The sequence below is a fragment of the Rhipicephalus sanguineus genome, chromosome 1 (genome assembly GCF_013339695.2).
Source record: "Rhipicephalus sanguineus isolate Rsan-2018 chromosome 1, BIME_Rsan_1.4, whole genome shotgun sequence".
Lineage (NCBI taxonomy): Eukaryota > Metazoa > Arthropoda > Arachnida > Ixodida > Ixodidae > Rhipicephalus > Rhipicephalus sanguineus.
In genome coordinates, this window is record NC_051176.1 from 17,258,613 (window position 1) to 17,278,274 (window position 19,662).

Here is a 19,662-nt window from a genome sequence, read left to right on the forward strand (position 1 = left end):
AAATTGCTGCCATCTGTTGGAGGTTTGACTGATTCGGTGCCATGTTGGAGGCTTGTGTCCGAATCGTATTGCTGTCGCTGCTATAACTTCTTGCTTGTATCTGCTTTGATAGTCAGCATTCGGGGCATAAAAAACGTCAGACGAGCATGTAAGGGTCTGTACAGGTTACCGGCATTCTCTAGCTATTACGTTGACAATTATTACACGTAAATAACTGCCTCACAACGAGAAGGTATAAGTTCGTCGCCGAGTCACATGTAAGCCTGTCGTTGTTGAGAATGAAGCTTAGCGCTAGGTTATACATTTTGTCTGCTTTCAGTGTAGTGAATAAAGCGTTGTTAGCAATCTGAATAGTGTAGTGTATGATGGTTGGAAGGAGGCTTTAGCGCGTGACACTGCTAGGCACAGCGATGACGTTAAGAAAGTGCTGTAGACTCATTTCAAAGCGTATTTCATAAGGGACAGCCTACGTCGACCAGATGCATTGTGCATTTAATTTTAAATAAACGTTGTCCTCTTTTTTTTTATTTTTGAAGCAAAAAATATTTCGCTGCTGTAGCCACCGACGTACGCACGATTAAAATGCAAAATATTCCCACTTCTCATGCACGTAAAAAAAAGTGAACATGAAAAGTAAAAGCTCCAAGAATTAGGTGCCAGTTGGCTGGTATTTTAGTGAATATCCTTCCGACATGTGCTCGTAAATAACACGACAGGCCAAGAATATTTGCATTCACATCGTCGCTTTTGGGGCCTACTGGCGCCTTACAATTTCAACCCATTTCGGCAAGGCAGTTTTGCGTAACCAACAGTACCGCACCCACGGCCAAGTGTAACACATTTCCTGGAACAGCACTTTTTTTTTCTGTTTCATACGAAAAGTGCCACACACAAGCTTCTGTTAACATTTCATAGCACACAGGGGTGAGTACAGGATTTTTCCTAAGGGGTATAAGCTTCTGGGAGAACCTGATATGTGCTCTTCTTTAGATATAAATAAAGAAAAAGTAAAGGGGGCGGTCAGGCCATCCGGGCCACCCTCTGAATTTGGCAGTGATAGCACATGAAATGCTTGAAGAATACGCATAGTGAAGCAATACGAGCGCGAAGCATCTTACCGAAGGCTACCTTGGTAAACTCCACAATCGAAAACAAACTACAAACAACACGCTCCAATACAATCGTTCCGTTTGCTGGGAATCGATGACGTGCTCGAGCTACCTATCTAACATGTAATTGTTATCGCTATGTAATAAGCAAAGTAATGGTGTCAGCAGCAGCGCAGGCATGCGCGAGTAGCCGCGATGTAGCTTTGAAGCTCGTACGCGAAGCCGGTTTGTCTGTGCCTGCAAGCCCACGGTGTGAAAACTGTCTGATTCCTGCATGACACGAAAGAGTGTCCTCTGATGAGTGCCGATGCTAGGGTGGCTAGAATGGGGAGATGTGAAAAGCGGCCTCGGAAACCGGTCCCCAAAGTGCACCGATGCCGCAAGGGGCGCTGTATGCAGGGGCGCGTGGCGTTGAGCAGACGACGTACAGCGCAGCCTTGCTAGCGTACGACGAACATGGCTCGCGCTATTTTTTGCGTGCTACACTTTCCAACGCTAATCGTTTTTGCTCAGCGAGTGCACTCCTACTTTCAGAAATAGCGTTCGTAAGCTTTATCATGTAGCAGGCTGCATACCGAGCAACACTGCACGTGCCAGTAATATCGCTCGAGGCACTTCAGGCGTGCCACTTTTAAGCACCGTGTTGTTATTATTTTTTTTTTTGCGCTTGTGTTGAGCCCTTTTACAAATTGCAATTGTGCATCACACTGCAACACATTGAAGTCATTTTCAGTGCTTATTCACATTGTTAAAAACTTGCCTGCTCTCGTATTTGGACCCATTACTATTCACTGGCTTTGGTCAAAACGTCATCATGACGTTTTGAAACCGTACACATGACAGTCATGTGTACGTTTTGCTGGCAGAGGGGGTAGATTAGTTGAAAAGAAAACACATTCGTACACGAAGCAAGTTTATTTTAACTGTGCAATAAAAAGTTTTATACAGAACACAGTGCTTAGGCCACTTGGCTTTCCTTTCTTCCTCCTTTTGGTTGACTCCTTTTAAAAAGAAGTGCACCTGACTTACGCAATAAAAGTGTGCAACAGATCGCATTAACATAACACTATGCTCACTGCAGCTAACCTGTGACGTTTTCCTGATCTTTTGCACATGTCTGCAATGGACTGTGCGTGGGGGCGAACTGTGCTAAAAAGTGGTCAGCTTGTCCACAACCGACTAAATTAAGTTGTACGGCGCGCCTGATGGATAAAGGAGTCCACCATGGTCCCACTGCACGCGCCAGCAGATTTAGGGTCCAATTTTCGTTGGTGATAAGGCAAGCTACTTTGCAAGGTTCATTGATGCAAAGAATCTGCTTCTTTGTCCATAGCCCGCGACGTAATAGACAAGGCGGACATCACTTCTTCAGCTTCAGCTCTCGGTATCGCACGAGCCTACTTGCCAAACAGCTCCTTTTTTCCTCTTTTTTTTTTCTTGCATGCCGGTACTTGGAACAAAGATGCTCTTTCTGTGGACGACCTGTACCTGGCGCTGTGCGAATAGTCAATTTTGAACCAAATCGAATACTAATTGAATACTATACGAATAGTGTTCGAAAAAGGCAACAATTTTCAAAACAGTTCTATATTTCAACAATATTTTATTTGGAACAAACAGTCACAAACATTAACAAAGGAACATTACAATTAACTTTAACCGGCAAAAAATGCCACAGTTATGTAAGCTATAAGGTAAGCTCCTATAAGCAGTGACAGCCTACGAGATATTTTTAACTGTACGTTGATATGCTGCGGTTCCTTCAGAATTCAAGGCGGTACTTTGTTGCCAACTTTTAATAAAACTTGGACATAAAAATCAAACAATGTTTGATGAATCAACCTCAGGAATCTCATCATGAGCATAGCAGATTGAGGACACTATCGCTTGGAGACACTAAAGTTTTAAATAGAAGCACCTTCATCTGTGATTAGTACGGTATTGATAGTCCCGTGAAAAGTTTGGCTGCATGCATCTTGGCAATCCAACGGTTAAAACAAGAAAAGTGCTGCCTTGATGTTCCAATGTGTTGCACCTTTGTGGTTTTTCCACCAGTCTAATTATTCGAAAAATATTTGGCATTTCGAATATGTGCTATTTGATTCGAGTACCGGATTGAATAGAACACCATTCGATTTGTTATTCGAGCTTTTCGAACTTTCACAGACCCTTTGTACCCAAAGTTGCAGTCAGGAATGAAGCAAGAAGGTTCAGCTTTCTTCTTCGCTTTATAGGGCATTATCCTCACAGCTCAAAAATCCATCATCCATGTACAATAAAAACCACGTGAAAGCTGAAAATAAACGACGCCGAGCACAAGGCTCCATTCGGGTAAAATCTGCGACAGCGGCGGCTGTCCCATGCAGCGCCCCTTGCACCTGCAGTGCCCCTGGTGGCATCGGCGCGCAGAGGGGCCCCGTCTGGCAAGAGAAACACGCTGCGCTCAGCACACCTCCCCATTCCAGCCACCCTACCGATGCTGTCACATATCGCATCTATTAAGAACGATGAACGTAAACGCGGTGTCAGTCGTAAGCCGGAGCAGCAGAACGATCTGCCGCTTCTCGTCGGCCGCGAGGAAATCTAATAACATGGAGGTTAGCTTTCTGTAAGCCTTTTTTCAGCACCCAATTTCCTCAATCTGAGCAACATGGTGCACGAAAATATGTCGGCATTCCCGTTCCTATCAGCCACCACACACCGATACACATGCTCTGTGTGTGGACATGTGGAGCATGCTTAGCCTTCAACATGGCAGAAATGCGCACGGCGGCCGCTAGATGGCAGCAGATTTTGCATAAAAATTTCTATAGGCCTGGATGTCTGATAGCCCATGCAAATGGTTTGAGTAGACTCCCCTTGCCAACAACTGGATGTTCTCCAGGGGTGTCTGCAGAGGTATTCATGCTTGAAGGTGTCTATCCTCTTTCATCAAAGGTGATTGCAGAAGCCACTGCAAGAGGCCTAGTGTTAAGAGTTCTACAGGGTTTGTGGTCTGATCATGTTCAAGACTTAATGTCAGAGGGAGGCCATATGTTCAGGTGCAAGCACTATTGGGAAGTGAATCTGCAAGTGTTCGTAGAAAGGTTACAGGAGGATGTATAAAGTATACTACTGAAAGAAAACTGAACCAACTAAACCGTGATAAGTCACACCGAATGAGTGTATGCACAGCACAATTACAAAGCATATAAGCAGCATGTCATAAACCAAACTTTATCAGCTGCTACCAACATTTTATTGATTCATCTAAGCAGAGTGCATGTTGACCAGTTCAAGATGACCAATCACACAGTAGATGAAATTCTGGCAGTAGCTCAGTACCACTTGCTTCGGGAAATATCAAATCCCGAGGACAATGCTATTTGTTAAGGCATTTCTGTGGAGCTTTCAGGGGAATTGCATTCGGTTCTTCTGCTTATTATCTTATCTCTACATATGCTTTAAACTGGTGCATTGTAATCTGCTAGCAGTGAGAAAAAAAAAAAAAAACTATTGCAGATTTCTACTCATTTTTTTTCCCCATCTTTTCCTGCGCATGTATTTTCTTCATTATGTACAGCTTTGGCTATATTGCTGTATGAAGGGTGTTTGTGCAGAAAAAATGTTGCTAAAAGAAATGCAAAAGAAGGAGAACAAAGTGTTGGCACTAGAGAAGAGCGCGCGCTTCGTATGCATGATGGAACATAAATGCAGTACGGATGTGTTAGTGTCTCTGATTTATTAAAACCATTTTCTGCTCTACTTTGCCAGTGAAGACACCTTTATTCCACAGATGCCACAGTTGGCTGCACTCCAAATGCATCTCTTAGAATCTGGTCCAAGAATGACACATGTCGCACATTTACTCATGTGTTTTGCACTCTTGGGTCCCAGTCTACTGTGAAAGCACGTCTTCCATTCAAGGATGCTTGCAGTCCAACTGTCAGCGCTGTCGTCACTTGTACAGGGTCACCATTTTGCACAATGTTTGTTTGCTTGTCTCTCTTAGTTCTAGCTTCCGGGTGTGCAACAATGGCTGCACGTAACCCGTAGCAGAGGCTGCCTAGGGAAGTAGCTGAATGAAGAGAAGCAAAATGGACTGTGTTTCTTGCAGGACACTTCATTCACAGGTCACCACGGTTCATGCCAACCCTTTTTCTGGGACTGTGGAATCCTAGGAAGCCTAACGACATGCTGCCCGTGATCGATGAACTGTTCTTTATTGTGGACACTGTCATGTGGACACCAGGGAAAGGAAAGTGCAGTGTGGCTGAATATGAGATCAGCAGGCAGACGGAGGCAGTTCACCGAGAGGGAGGCCTTTGTCCTGCAGTGGACCAAGTGAATAGGTTGATGAGTGTGTGTTGTACATGATTATGCAGCAGCCGTAAAAGGTGGTCTAATAGTCATTTGCATACATGACAAGAGAGTTTCACAATTGCGTAAATGCTAGATGGCCATGTACTGGTGCACATTAAAGAACCCCAGGTGGTCGACCCCATCTGGGGTCCTCATAATCATATTATGGTTCAATTTTTGTTTTTAGGCTAAGCTGTCTTGAATGTGATCTTGTTGAAAGAACCATGTTTTGAGTTCTGTGACATTCCCTGTTCAACAGTTTCTTACCACTTCAAGCCTTCATCTTCCCCTGAACTTGTATTTCTGCTAATTTGAAACATATTGGTCGCTGTTCTGTGCACTTGTGTCTCTTTGGCAGATAATACTTACATATGCTTGTTCAGTACGTGATCCTGTTTTGAGCATAACGCTGCAATGCCAGATATTATGTAACCCCATCACTGACTCACGCATTAGCATAGTTGTACTTATTTTCAACCCCTTAGCTAAAATGAGTCATTTATGCTATGAATCCTGCAGCTGCCAAGCAAATGCCATCTGTGTAGACCAAACTCATGAATCAGCTCATGCTATTTAAGCTTGCATTTGATGCCGTTTGTTTTACTGGATATATACCGTATTTACTCAATTGTTAGCAGCCCTTTTTTCTCATGATCACGATGCCTAAATGGAGGGCGGTGCTTAGATTCGAAAAATATAAAATGACCCCCCCCCCCCTTTATTTCTTTTCACAGCCATATCTTAACGAGATGGGCACGAGATGTAACATTTTATTTGGCTAATATATGAAAAAAAAGAAAATAGGTGCAGACAGTGAACCCACTGCTTGTGTCTGATACTCGGTCACTCTCGCTGCCACTGGAGTCTGCCGCTGTCAGTATCCCGTAGGTCTTCCATTCCATGAAAGTCGTTTGTAATTGAACGCGTCTTAAATGACTTGGCCATATCGTTGACTTGGACCTGTTCCCATGCATCTGAAGTCCACTTTGCGATCTTTAATGGAGACGCTTTCTACAGCTTTCCCATCTGCGTCTTCATCCGGCTGGGGTTCTGCACCCACTCTTCGTACTCCTGTCGAAGATTTGGCTGTTGCCAAATGGCTGCTGCGATAATGGCTGTTAATTGCAGCGTTGAGGGGTTGCAGCACTGGCATCATGCTGCCTGGCATTGCGACCAAGTCGCAGTTGCTGCTCTGAAGCTTGTTGGTCTTTACCTCTGGGCTAAGATGGCCACGAAACAGCGTCGAGCGCGTGCCTGCTGGTCCACTGAGAAATACTCCCGGGTACTACCGCCACATGACTCAAATCCAGTCTGGTTGGCTGTCATCCATCCATATTCCTAGACTCTTACGATGACACCTTTAGGAAAACATCCATTCTTTGGCATGTTTTTTTAAAGGATGATGTCATGCTACCTGGGACGCCGCACCACCTTGTGACTCTGGTGGTTTCGACTCAACGACAGAGTGAGAAAATGCGCTGGATGGCCTTGGTTGTGCACTCGTCCTCTCTAAGAAGGGGTGCTTAGATTCGCATGCAAGCTCCTTTTCCTACGTTGTTTGTTTTTTAAAGGGGGCGGGCGGGGGGGGGGGGGGAGGGGCGAATGGTGCTTAGAATCGTGAAAATACGATATTTGTAATCTGATCTGCGTGTCTGTTGAGTGGCTGTCATTATCACATATACATTACTATCTGTCAAATGGCTGCAGTGTTTTGGTTCTTTCAAGTGGACAACTGGCAAAGGAACAAGGCTGCGCCAAAGGCAAAAATAAAGCAAATGTTGTGCTTACTATTTACTGCGCTGTGCATGCTCCTAATTGTGTTGCACCATTGCAGAGCTCAAGGCAGATACCAGTTGACATGGAGATCATTCGACAGGTTTTCTTACACGAAGTGATTGTCCTTTATTTTCGTGTTAGCGACAGTCAGTGATTTGGATGGTTTGAGTCTGATTTTGTGGAATCAACTTCTGTGGTCGGGGTATCTGAAGCACATTGCATAACTGCACATTTTGTTGTAAAGAGCATTGTACTGCATTGGGAAGCTCTGACAATTAGAATGCATCAGTGGCACTTCAAAGGTTTTGGCTGCATAGCTTGAAGGGATACTGAACAAAAATTTGAAAAAGCTACGAAAACACTTGCATTCGACTCGGACGACACGACTGTTCCTATAAACAGCGTTTATTTCACGTAATTTCGAGCAGTTGGCCGTATTTTTAGTGGATTGTGAGAGCGCGGCGGCTGCACGCCAGTGCGCTTGTCGACGGCCGTGACGTCGAATGCTCCAGCAAGAGGGGGCAACCGGCAAGCTCTCTCCTGCCCTGCCACTTCCCTCTCTCCACCTCTCCTCTCAAGAACACCTTCCCGACCGTGAGAACACGTTTTGAGAGAGACGCGCGGCAGCGGGTGGCGGCTTGCGATGTCGACGGTAGGTTGCGATGTCGACGGATTCTAGCCACCCTATCGACGGTAAGCGATTTTGCAGCGAGCACAGTTGGCGAGTCAGTATCCGCCGAGTTTCGCGTCGCTTCCTCTCTAGTTCGCGGCGCGGCCGCTAGACGCGCCAATTTGCTAAAAATGCATTAAATTCATTAGTTTCTGCTAGTCTTTGGCTGAAATGAAGGTTGTTTCAACAAATTTCAGCACCCAATCTTTCAATTGGGCTATTTATCTCGGCGGCGAAAATTTTGTTCAGTATCCCTTAAAAAAAACATATACAGGGACTTAAAGGGTTCATGAAGCACCCCTTGGGCTTGTTGAAAAAAAAAAACACATCCTGCGGAAAGCTGACACGGCTATGCAGCCAAATATTGCAGTCGTACGTGCGCGCCGCGTAAAGGCTACAAGCGGAGCGCGAAGTCGCTGTTTTCTCAGAAACAGAGGCCGGTTCTTACTCTTGTCGGTGGGCGGGGGCGCCTGTCAGTTGACGTCACGGATCTGTTTTTCCGCGTCGCAAGAGACATAGCATCCCTATTGGCCAATAGCCGACATAAGTCAAAAGCAGTGTTTGGATCAGATGCGCTTGTTCCCGTTGACACTGTGTACAATAGATGGCTTGCACGTGACGTCATGGACGCCGCTTCTGAATGTTCTGGTAGCCCACGATGGTGGTTTTGATGACAAACAAATTGCGACAATGTGAAAACGACGTGGCAGGAGCGTCTCTGCGCGTGCGTAATGAAATAATCTGCATGTGCTGTTTTGATAGCATTAATGTGGCATCGCTAGTCGCGTTTCCACATGCTGGTGCTCCAACATACGGGGTTTCCGTGACGTCGGTGCAAGCGCTGTTGTAGTTAAATAAACAGGCTGAAATATGGGAAAACTTTGTTGCGAGTTTTCAAAGAGATGACTCACTTCCGGTAGAGGCCAACTGTTGTCTGCTGAACGCAGCGCGCCCGTGCACGTTCGAGCGTAACCTAAATTTGGCCACACTGCCTTTTCGGTATCGCAGCCTCTTGTGCCTCGCTTGTTTCGATTAGTTCTGAATGTCATAACTGGCCTCAAATCTTACAAAACTTGTGTGTGGCGTTGAGTTCGAACGCCGCGGATCTCGTGCTGACTTGATCAGTGCGTGCACAGGTCGAGAACATTGCAAGCAGGTTCTTAATTAACAGGCCGGAGAGCGGCCCCTCGTGAATCATAAAGGTTGGATTATAGCTGAGGGTTTTAACACCATTATTCTTTTGACAGAGAATGCACACGATCATTTAACGTTTGGATAATGGCAGAGACTGCTGCGCCGCGCGGTGCACGAGCCGCTTCCACACAGAAACGACTCCTGCACCGCACGGAAGTGATGTCAGGCGTTTTCTGGTTTGGCGCGCCGTTTGAATATGCCATGAATTCGCCGAGTCGGCAAGCGAGTATACCTGCTGTTGGTGGTCCTGTCTACAGGCCCTTTGATATTGGATGTTTGATGACCTTCGCAGAATTGGCTTTATTTACTATGATACGCTGTTTTAAGAATCAATGCACTTTCTCGGCGAGACGAAGGAGAATCCGCAAAATTCAGAGGCGGCTGGCTACACGGATTCTCTGGCATCCGCGTCAAGAATGTTAATTTGCACGGTTTATCATGGCTCCGATGACAGGAAGACACACTGCAACAGACGTGGTCTCAGAACTGTCACTGGGCGCCTAGATTTCGCGGATGGCTCGTGTGCATGTACTATCGCGATCAAAAGAAATCGAAGAGTGTAAAGCGTGGCTTTCGGTACAGTCGAACTTCAACATGCTTTGACTGTCGCTGGGCGAATCTGTGCTTCCGGCCGGCGTCACCGTAGCGCTAGAATTTTGCTCCGGCTGGCGCTATCGCATTACGTGTGTGTTCCGAGTGCAAGGCATGAATGGCAGATAATCATAACAAATAATGATGGGCAAGTTTCCTGCTATCACATTTTTAGCAGCTAGCAGTCACTGTTTCTCTTTGCCTCTTGTAGCCACGCCGAATATGCAACACGAAACCTTGTTATGTCGCTCAGTGTACCGTCACCGCCTCACGAAGTAATCGCTTCAAGATACTAACATGTCGCCGTGATGCTCTAGGCTGCACTGTACTCTAGGCGATCAGCACTTGATAAACGATGCCCAATGGCAACAGCTGACTGCGTTAGCCCACCTACATACAAAACAGTGCCGAACAGTTTGTCTGCCTTGCGACGACCGGTGACAACACAGCATGATTTACCTAGCTAGCAACGGAAGATAACGGCCGATACGTGTTCGCACTTTGCGAAAAAGAGCATTGGCCATCGGAGCAGTCAGAGATCACAGGCTTAGTAAAAACACTTCGCAGCCGCACTGGGATTTCTTGTGCGTCCGGACGTTCACACGAACTGTGCAACATTCATTTCATCGTCGACCTTTGCGACAAGCAAAGTGAGGTACTCGGCTGCAAGGACACTCTCACCCTCGACAACGCCACTTTTTACATCGCAAACTAGAAAATGCAGTACTTTCAACAGCAACGCAACAATCCGCACATCATAGTGAGAACATCTATGGTGAGAAACTCAGCCGCACATCGATTTCTCGCGGCTGCTAGAGTCACTGTATTTGCTACCTTTAGGTAGCAGAGTTGTAGGTATGGCTAGCAACCACAGCTGTGCCGCGAAGATACACTCTGTTTTTGCAGGCGACATGCCTACCGGGTCACTGATCGACATGTTTGGCGTGTCGAAGACCGTGGATTAACTTTACTGTGAGTGACTAGTGTAAATCCAGTTCGCTGCAGCGGCGGCATCGAGAAGTACAAAAATTGGCCCGAGCGTCAGGGCGTTTGGAATCGCAGGTACAGTGGCTAGAATACTAGAAGTGTGATCACCGCCAAGCGGCTGCAATGGGAGGTAGTGACGCCGCCTTGCGATGTTTCCGCTAGGTGGCGCGCGCTGTCGTATACACGTCAGGCTCTCAGGCTGCGCACGTTGTTCAATGCTGGAACTCGCCGGTTAGACGTGATCCTTTTGCCTGTTTACGCTGTTCTTTCGTGCTATATTTGCTGGTCGTGTTTACGTTATGTCTTTTACGGAGTGTGTGCCATGAGCAGACGTCAGAGCCACTGTTTTGTGCCCAGATGCTCAACTGGGTACAAGTCGTGCAAGCAGAAGCTTTCATTGTTTGGAGTCCCGAAAGACGACCATTTGTTCCAGCAGTGGCAGCGTAATATACCAAGAGCAGACGAGCCTTTGGAAAAGAATGCTGCCGTTCCAATCCCCGAGATCCAATCGAAAAGCTATTCGGGATGATTCGTCAGTTATCCGGGTGCAATGATCATCCCACATCGACCCAGTTCCTTACTGCCGTGAATTCCCTTAGCTTTTGCAATTTGGTAAAAGCACCAGACACGGGCAACTGTGCAGGTGACACACTTACGTCATTAGTTGGAACTGATGAAGTGGCCATCCATGTTGACAATTTACTGGACACTGGAAACCTGGACGAAGATTCAAGTGTACTACAGGCATCGACTCTCCTTTCTGACCATGTGTATCCTGTGCAAGTCAGTGACGGAAAACTGGTGTACTACTTGGCCGGCTATGTGGCACGGAGGAAACTTATGGCAACGAAATGCCAGGACTGTTTTGAGCAGGTGCTCAAATCCTACGAGAACGCAGATATGGATCTTGCGTCATTCACAGCATTCTGTGATGTTGGAGGGCTTTTGTACCTGTCACCTGAACTATTTTCGTTTGTGGAGGCACTAGAGGACACACTCACATTGTGGTTCAGTTATAATAAGCTCTAAAGGGACACTATAGTTGAACTTCTTAACTCAATGCAGACCGTACCATCCGTATAGTGTGCGACTCACACAAGCAAGATCTGACGAGCAACATAATCAAGTTTTTTGTTCTCACACGGCTTCACTTCTTCACGAAACTCTAAACAAACAAAGAAGTTCTGCAAGAGAAAGATCAAAGCACTTCAAGTTTCGAAGGGCGATGTTATGTGCATCACCCTGTCATGTGCTAGCTTCTTCGCCCAACTTTAAATAAATTGTGTAAGAAGAGTAAAATGTTCTCCGATCCACTGTGAATACGCAAGAATACTTAAGTTCTTGAAAACTATCTCATGCAAAATATTAGATATACTGTATAACAACATGAAAAAAACTGCAGCAGGACTGAAAGTTGGGCTAGTTGGTGATACATAATGGGCAAAAAACAGCGCGCAGACGGACGGGACGAAGAAAGGGATACACAGAACAAGCGCTGACTCTCAACTGTGGTTTATTAGGCATATGCAAATTATTTATACACAAATGATAAGCATCAAGAACATGCGCAGAGGGGCTGGCAAGGTACCTTAACAAGGAAAAGGAAGAAAAGAAAACTGCTTTTTAACATCGTGATGAGACTGCGCAGGAGCGACCAAAGATCAAACGAACATACGACTGATTAAGTTTACTTCTTTTTCGTGTAAAGAAACCGATGTTTGGCTGACGCAGAACTCTCCTTCTTTTTTAATGTAGAAAGCTTCCACAAGTTCCCGTGTCGTTTGATCACCGTGCCTAAAGAGCACAGTCGTGTCACTGAACAATGGCTTGCACCCACACTTGTTGCAGTGCGAAGGCAGGTTGGCATACGTGCATGTCTTGAAGGTTGCGGAATGTTCTTTTAGCCGTACATAGAGGCAGCGCCCCGTTTGCCCGATGTACACTTTTTTACAGGTTAAGGGTATTTTGTACACTACCCCTTGTGCACACGGCATTGCTGCGTCCCTGTGCTTCACACCGCATTTAATTTCGCTAGACCTTCTTTTATCACGCTTTTTGTTCACCATCGGGCACAATTTTCCTAACTTATTTTTGGCTGAAAATAGTACTTGAACATCGTAACGCGACGCCACATTTTTTAACCCATGTGCCATTTTGTGCTTGTAGGGCATAGTGGCACATTTTTTTGGCCGCTCTTTTTCTACATTTTTTGTCCCTTCTTAATCTGACGCACTAGTCCTTCGCAGACGGAAGTGATTACAGGAGTCGGGAACCCGGCTGCCTGAAGGCGACCCACCTGATCAGAAAAGCTTTTTTCCCCCTGGTGACTACACGACTTCCTAATCGCGGCTCCGAGGCTTGACGTAGCGATGCCCTTCTTTACTATTTTAGAGTGCCCCGACTTATAATTAAGGAGTGGTTTGACAGACCTGGGGTTATACGCCCAACAAGGGTGGTTGTTAGAAAAGGTAATCTTTAGGTCTAGAAACTGTATGGCGTTTTGTGAAGGTTTTTCGCTGGTGAACTCAAGCCCCATTCCAGCGTTTTGAAAGACCTCCAGAATCTCATTCACATTCAGGGACGGTTCATATTTGGACATTACAATTAAGTAGTCATCCACGTATCGGGCGACACGGACAACTTTTCCTTCAAGCTTCTTGGCTAGGCTTAAGTCGACTTTTCCTAGGAAAATGTCGCTCAGTACCGGTGCCACCCTGGACCCTATGCATACCCCGGCTTTTTGGACCATCGTTTTTCCTTCCCACGCAATGAAGGTCGAATGCAAATAAAACATCAATAGCTCCAAAAAAGTCTCTACGTTCAAGCCACAATCATTTTGAAATTTTTGTTCATCGTTGTTTTCTGTAATGCATTCCTTCACGCAATTCATTAGCTCCCGCTGTGGAAGGGAATAATATAAATCTGCAACATCAACACTGAATGCAGTACATCCGTCAAACTTTCCATGGCGTAATTCTTCAACAATTACTTCCGAGTTCCTTATTATGAAGGGATCTTGCACTACTAATTTTTCTAGTTGCTTCTGCAGAAAGGTTGAAACAACTACCTGCCACGTGCCATTCTCGGAGACGATAGTGCGAAAAGGCTGCTCCAGTTTGTGGGTCTTAATCGAGAAGAACGGTTCCAAGCATAACCCCTGGGCTTTCGCTACACTTCTAGATAGGCGTTCCAGGTTCAACTCCTGCAAAAAGTCCTTTGCTCTTTCCTTAACCTTTTTCGGCTCTCCTGTCGTTAACCGGAAGTTTTTCGTTAGCGCTGCAGAGGCTTTCTCCGAAAACTGTTCCTCGGTCAAGAGCACAAAAAAGCCTTCCTTGTCCGCTGTCATGAGCTTTAACTTCTTTTCTCTCAAGGAATCAGCAAGAGGACGTAGCCCTATACTTCTCTTATCTGTCTCTTTTAGACTACGCATAATGACATCTGCACATTCAGACACACACCGCGACCGCTCGTCGTCATTCACATGTTTAGAAATAGTTCTCGCCAAGGCTACCTTTTCGACGGTGCTGAGCCTCGGTTCCACGCAAAATTTTGGGCCGAGCTTGAGGGTCTCCAGGTGCTGTTCCGGTATCGTTGCGCCGGCAAGGTTCAAGACCTTGCCCGCAGGACCTGTTCTCCCGTCGCGTTTTGGCACTCGTGGCCTGGCAGTCGCCCAAAGAAACTCGGTCATAGAATCGCTGGTTCTGCACCACTCGCCAAATCTTCTTCTGCCGTCTCCTCTTCCACTCTGTAGTTCGCAGTTCGTCCTTAGGCAGTCCTTGAGCAGTCTCGTCTGGCTCCATAATTCAGATCGCCAGATTCGGCACATCCTTTTTGTGTGTCCCACCGATGGGCGAATCCACCCACACATGGCCAGTAGTTCCTCTGGGCATGTTCCGTGGCGTAAGTGCCAAGACAGCACCCTTGCACGACACTCACATGTGGCTATTCTTGCCGCCAAGAAGGCTGGGTCTTGAAAACATACGTTAGGACGAGGAAAAGAAGCCCTTGTAGAAGAAATAAACTGCAGCAGGACTGAAAGTTGGGCTAGTTGGTGATACATAATGGGCAAAAAACAGCGCGCAGACGGACGGGACGAAGAAAGGGATACACAGAACAAGCGCTGACTCTCAACTGTGGTTTATTAGGCATATGCAAATTATTTATACACAAATGATAAGCATCAAGAACATGCGCAGAGGGGCTGGCAAGGTACCTTAACAAGGAAAAGGAAGAAAAGAAAACTGCTTTTTAACATCGTGATGAGACTGCGCAGGAGCGACCAAAGATCAAACGAACATACGACTGATTAAGTTTACTTCTTTTTCGTGTAAAGAAACCGATGTTTGGCTGACGCAGAACTCTCCTTCTTTTTTAATGTAGAAAGCTTCCACAAGTTCCCGTGTCGTTTGATCACCGTGCCTAAAGAGCACAGTCGTGTCACTGAACAATGGCTTGCACCCACACTTGTTGCAGTGCGAAGGCAGGTTGGCATACGTGCATGTCTTGAAGGTTGCGGAATGTTCTTTTAGCCGTACATAGAGGCCGCGCCCCGTTTGCCCGATGTACACTTTTTACAGGTTAAGGGTATTTTGTACACTACCCCTTGTGCACAGGGCATTGCTGCGTCCCTGTGCTTCACACCACATTTAATTTCGCTAGACCTTCTTTTATCACGCTTTTTGTTCACCATCGGGCACAATTTTCCTAACTTATTTTTGGCTGAAAATAGTACTTGAACATCGTAACGCGACGCCACATTTTTTAACCCATGTGCCATTTTGTGCTTGTAGGGAATGGTGGCACATTTTTTTGGCCGCTCTTTTTCTACATTTTTTTGTCCCTTCTTAATCTGACGCACTAGTCCTTCGCAGACGGAAGTGATTACAGGAGTCGGGAACCCGGCTGCCTGAAGGCGACCCACCTGATCAGAAAAGCTTTTTTCCCCCTGGTGACTACACGACTTCCTAATCGCGGCTCCGAGGCTTGACGTAGCGATGCCCTTCTTTACTATTTTAGAGTGCCCCGACTTATAATTAAGGAGTGGTTTGACAGACCTGGGGTTATACGCCCAACAAGGGTGGTTGTTAGAAAAGGTAATCTTTAGGTCTAGAAACTGTATGGCGTTTTGTGAAGGTTTTTCGCTGGTGAACTCAAGCCCCATTCCAGCGTTTTGAAAGACCTCCAGAATCTCATTCACATTCAGGGACGGTTCATATTTGGACATTACAATTAAGTAGTCATCCACGTATCGGGCGACACGGACAACTTTTCCTTCAAGCTTCTTGGCTAGGCTTAAGTCGACTTTTCCTAGGAAAATGTCGCTCAGTACCGGTGCCACCCTGGACCCTATGCATACCCCGGCTTTTTGGACCATCGTTTTTCCTTCCCACGCAATGAAGGTCGAATGCAAATAAAACATCAATAGCTCCAAAAAAGTCTCTACGTTCAAGCCACAATCATTTTGAAATTTTTGTTCATCGTTGTTTTCTGTAATGCATTCCTTCACGCAATTCATTAGCTCCCGCTGTGGAAGGGAATAATATAAATCTGCAACATCAACACTGAATGCAGTACATCCGTCAAACTTTCCATGGCGTAATTCTTCAACAATTACTTCCGAGTTCCTTATTATGAAGGGATCTTGCACTACTAATTTTTCTAGTTGCTTCTGCAGAAAGGTTGAAACAACTACCTGCCACGTGCCATTCTCGGAGACGATAGTGCGAAAAGGCTGCTCCAGTTTGTGGGTCTTAATCGAGAAGAACGGTTCCAAGCATAACCCCTGGGCTTTCGCTACACTTCTAGATAGGCGTTCCAGGTTCAACTCCTGCAAAAAGTCCTTTGCTCTTTCCTTAACCTTTTTCGGCTCTCCTGTCGTTAACCGGAAGTTTTTCGTTAGCGCTGCAGAGGCTTTCTCCGAAAACTGTTCCTCGGTCAAGAGCACAAAAAAGCCTTCCTTGTCCGCTGTCATGAGCTTTAACTTCTTTTCTCTCAAGGAATCAGCAAGAGGACGTAGCCCTATACTTCTCTTATCTGTCTCTTTTAGACTACGCATAATGACATCTGCACATTCAGACACACACCGCGACCGCTCGTCGTCATTCACATGTTTAGAAATAGTTCTCGCCAAGGCTACCTTTTCGACGGTGCTGAGCCTCGGTTCCACGCAAAATTTGGGCCGAGCTTGAGGGTCTCCAGGTGCTGTTCCGGTATCGTTGCGCCGGCAAGGTTCAAGACCTTGCCCGCAGGACCTGTTCTCCCGTCGCGTTTTGGCACTCGTGGCCTGGCAGTCGCCCAAAGAAACTCGGTCATAGAATCGCTGGTTCTGCACCACTCGCCAAATCTTCTTCTGCCGTCTCCTCTTCCACTCTGTAGTTCGCAGTTCGTCCTTAGGCAGTCCTTGAGCAGTCTCGTCTGGCTCCATAATTCAGATCGCCAGATTCGGCACATCCTTTTTGTGTGTCCCACCGATGGGCGAATCCACCCACACATGGCCAGTAGTTCCTCTGGGCATGTTCCGTGGCGTAAGTGCCAAGACAGCACCCTTGCACGACACTCACATGTGGCTATTCTTGCCGCCAAGAAGGCTGGGTCTTGAAAACATACGTTAGGACGAGGAAAAGAAGCCCTTGTAGAAGAAATAAACTGCAGCAGGACTGAAAGTTGGGCTAGTTGGTGATACATAATGGGCAAAAAAACAGCGCGCAGACGGACGGGACGAAGAAAGGGATACACAGAACAAGCGCTGACTCTCAACTGTGGTTTATTAGGCATATGCAAATTATTTATACACAAATGATAAGCATCAAGAACATGCGCAGAGGGGCTGGCAAGGTACCTTAACAAGGAAAAGGAAGAAAAGAAAACTGCTTTTTAACATCGTGATGAGACTGCGCAGGAGCGACCAAAGATCAAACGAACATACGACTGATTAAGTTTACTTCTTTTTCGTGTAAAGAAACCGATGTTTGGCTGACGCAGAACTCTCCTTCTTTTTTAATGTAGAAAGCTTCCACAAGTTCCCGTGTCGTTTGATCACCGTGCCTAAAGAGCACAGTCGTGTCACTGAACAATGGCTTGCACCCACACTTGTTGCAGTGCGAAGGCAGGTTGGCATACGTGCATGTCTTGAAGGTTGCGGAATGTTCTTTTAGCCGTACATAGAGGCAGCGCCCCGTTTGCCCGATGTACACTTTTTTACAGGTTAAGGGTATTTTGTACACTACCCTTGTGCACACGGCATTGCTGCGTCCCTGTGCTTCACACCGCATTTAATTTCGCTAGACCTTCTTTTATCACGCTTTTTGTTCACCATCGGGCACAATTTTCCTAACTTATTTTTGGCTGAAAATAGTACTTGAACATCGTAACGCGACGCCACATTTTTTAACCCATGTGCCATTTTGTGCTTGTAGGGCATAGTGGCACATTTTTTTGGCCGCTCTTTTTCTACATTTTTTTGTCCCTTCTTAATCTGACGCACTAGTCCTTCGCAGACGGAAGTGATTACAGGAGTCGGGAACCCGGCTGCCTGAAGGCGACCCACCTGATCAGAAAAGCTTTTTTCCCCCTGGTGACTACACGACTTCCTAATCGCGGCTCCGAGGCTTGACGTAGCGATGCCCTTCTTTACTATTTTAGAGTGCCCCGACTTATAATTAAGGAGTGGTTTGACAGACCTGGGGTTATACGCCCAACAAGGGTGGTTGTTAGAAAAGGTAATCTTTAGGTCTAGAAACTGTATGGCGTTTTGTGAAGGTTTTTCGCTGGTGAACTCAAGCCCCATTCCAGCGTTTTGAAAGACCTCCAGAATCTCATTCACATTCAGGGACGGTTCATATTTGGACATTACAATTAAGTAGTCATCCACGTATCGGGCGACACGGACAACTTTTCCTTCAAGCTTCTTGGCTAGGCTTAAGTCGACTTTTCCTAGGAAAATGTCGCTCAGTACCGGTGCCACCCTGGACCCTATGCATACCCCGGCTTTTTGGACCATCGTTTTTCCTTCCCACGCAATGAAGGTCGAATGCAAATAAAACATCAATAGCTCCAAAAAAGTCTCTACGTTCAAGCCACAATCATTTTGAAATTTTTGTTCATCGTTGTTTTCTGTAATGCATTCCTTCACGCAATTCATTAGCTCCCGCTGTGGAAGGGAATAATATAAATCTGCAACATCAACACTGAATGCAGTACATCCGTCAAACTTTCCATGGCGTAATTCTTCAACAATTACTTCCGAGTTCCTTATTATGAAGGGATCTTGCACTACTAATTTTTCTAGTTGCTTCTGCAGAAAGGTTGAAACAACTACCTGCCACGTGCCATTCTCGGAGACGATAGTGCGAAAAGGCTGCTCCAGTTTGTGGGTCTTAATCGAGAAGAACGGTTCCAAGCATAACCCCTGGGCTTTCGCTACACTTCTAGATAGGCGTTCCAGGTTCAACTCCTGCAAAAAGTCCTTTGCTCTTTCCTTAACCTTTTTCGGCTCTCCTGTCGTTAACCGGAAGTTTTTCGTTAGCGCTGCAGAGGCTTTCTCCGAAAACTGTTCCTCGGTCAAGAGCACAAAAAAGCCTTCCTTGTCCGCTGTCATGAGCTTTAACTTCTTTTCTCTCAAGGAATCAGCAAGAGGACGTAGCCCTATACTTCTCTTATCTGTCTCTTTTAGACTACGCATAATGACATCTGCACATTCAGACACACACCGCGACCGCTCGTCGTCATTCACATGTTTAGAAATAGTTCTCGCCAAGGCTACCTTTTCGACGGTGCTGAGCCTCGGTTCCACGCAAAATTTTGGGCCGAGCTTGAGGGTCTCCAGGTGCTGTTCCGGTATCGTTGCGCCGGCAAGGTTCAAGACCTTGCCCGCAGGACCTGTTCTCCCGTCGCGTTTTGGCACTCGTGGCCTGGCAGTCGCCCAAAGAAACTCGGTCATAGAATCGCTGGTTCTGCACCACTCGCCAAATCTTCTTCTGCCGTCTCCTCTTCCAC

At 46.3% G+C, this 19,662-nt stretch overlaps 1 protein-coding gene across 2 annotated transcripts in view; it reads left to right on the plus strand.

Annotated features, from left to right (window-relative positions):
• LOC119389716 (GDP-fucose protein O-fucosyltransferase 1) overlaps nt 1-19,662 on the plus strand; it is a 299,155-nt gene that overhangs the window by 262,142 nt on the left and 17,351 nt on the right. The window contains exon 9 of one of the 2 annotated variants that reach the window (XM_037657086.1): nt 5,206-7,018. The exons of the other annotated variant lie outside the window; for it this stretch is intronic. The gene's annotated coding sequence lies outside the window, so the exon portion shown is untranslated. Of the gene's footprint in view, nt 1-5,205; nt 7,019-19,662 lie in introns of those variants that run through there. 2 annotated transcript variants of the gene reach the window in all.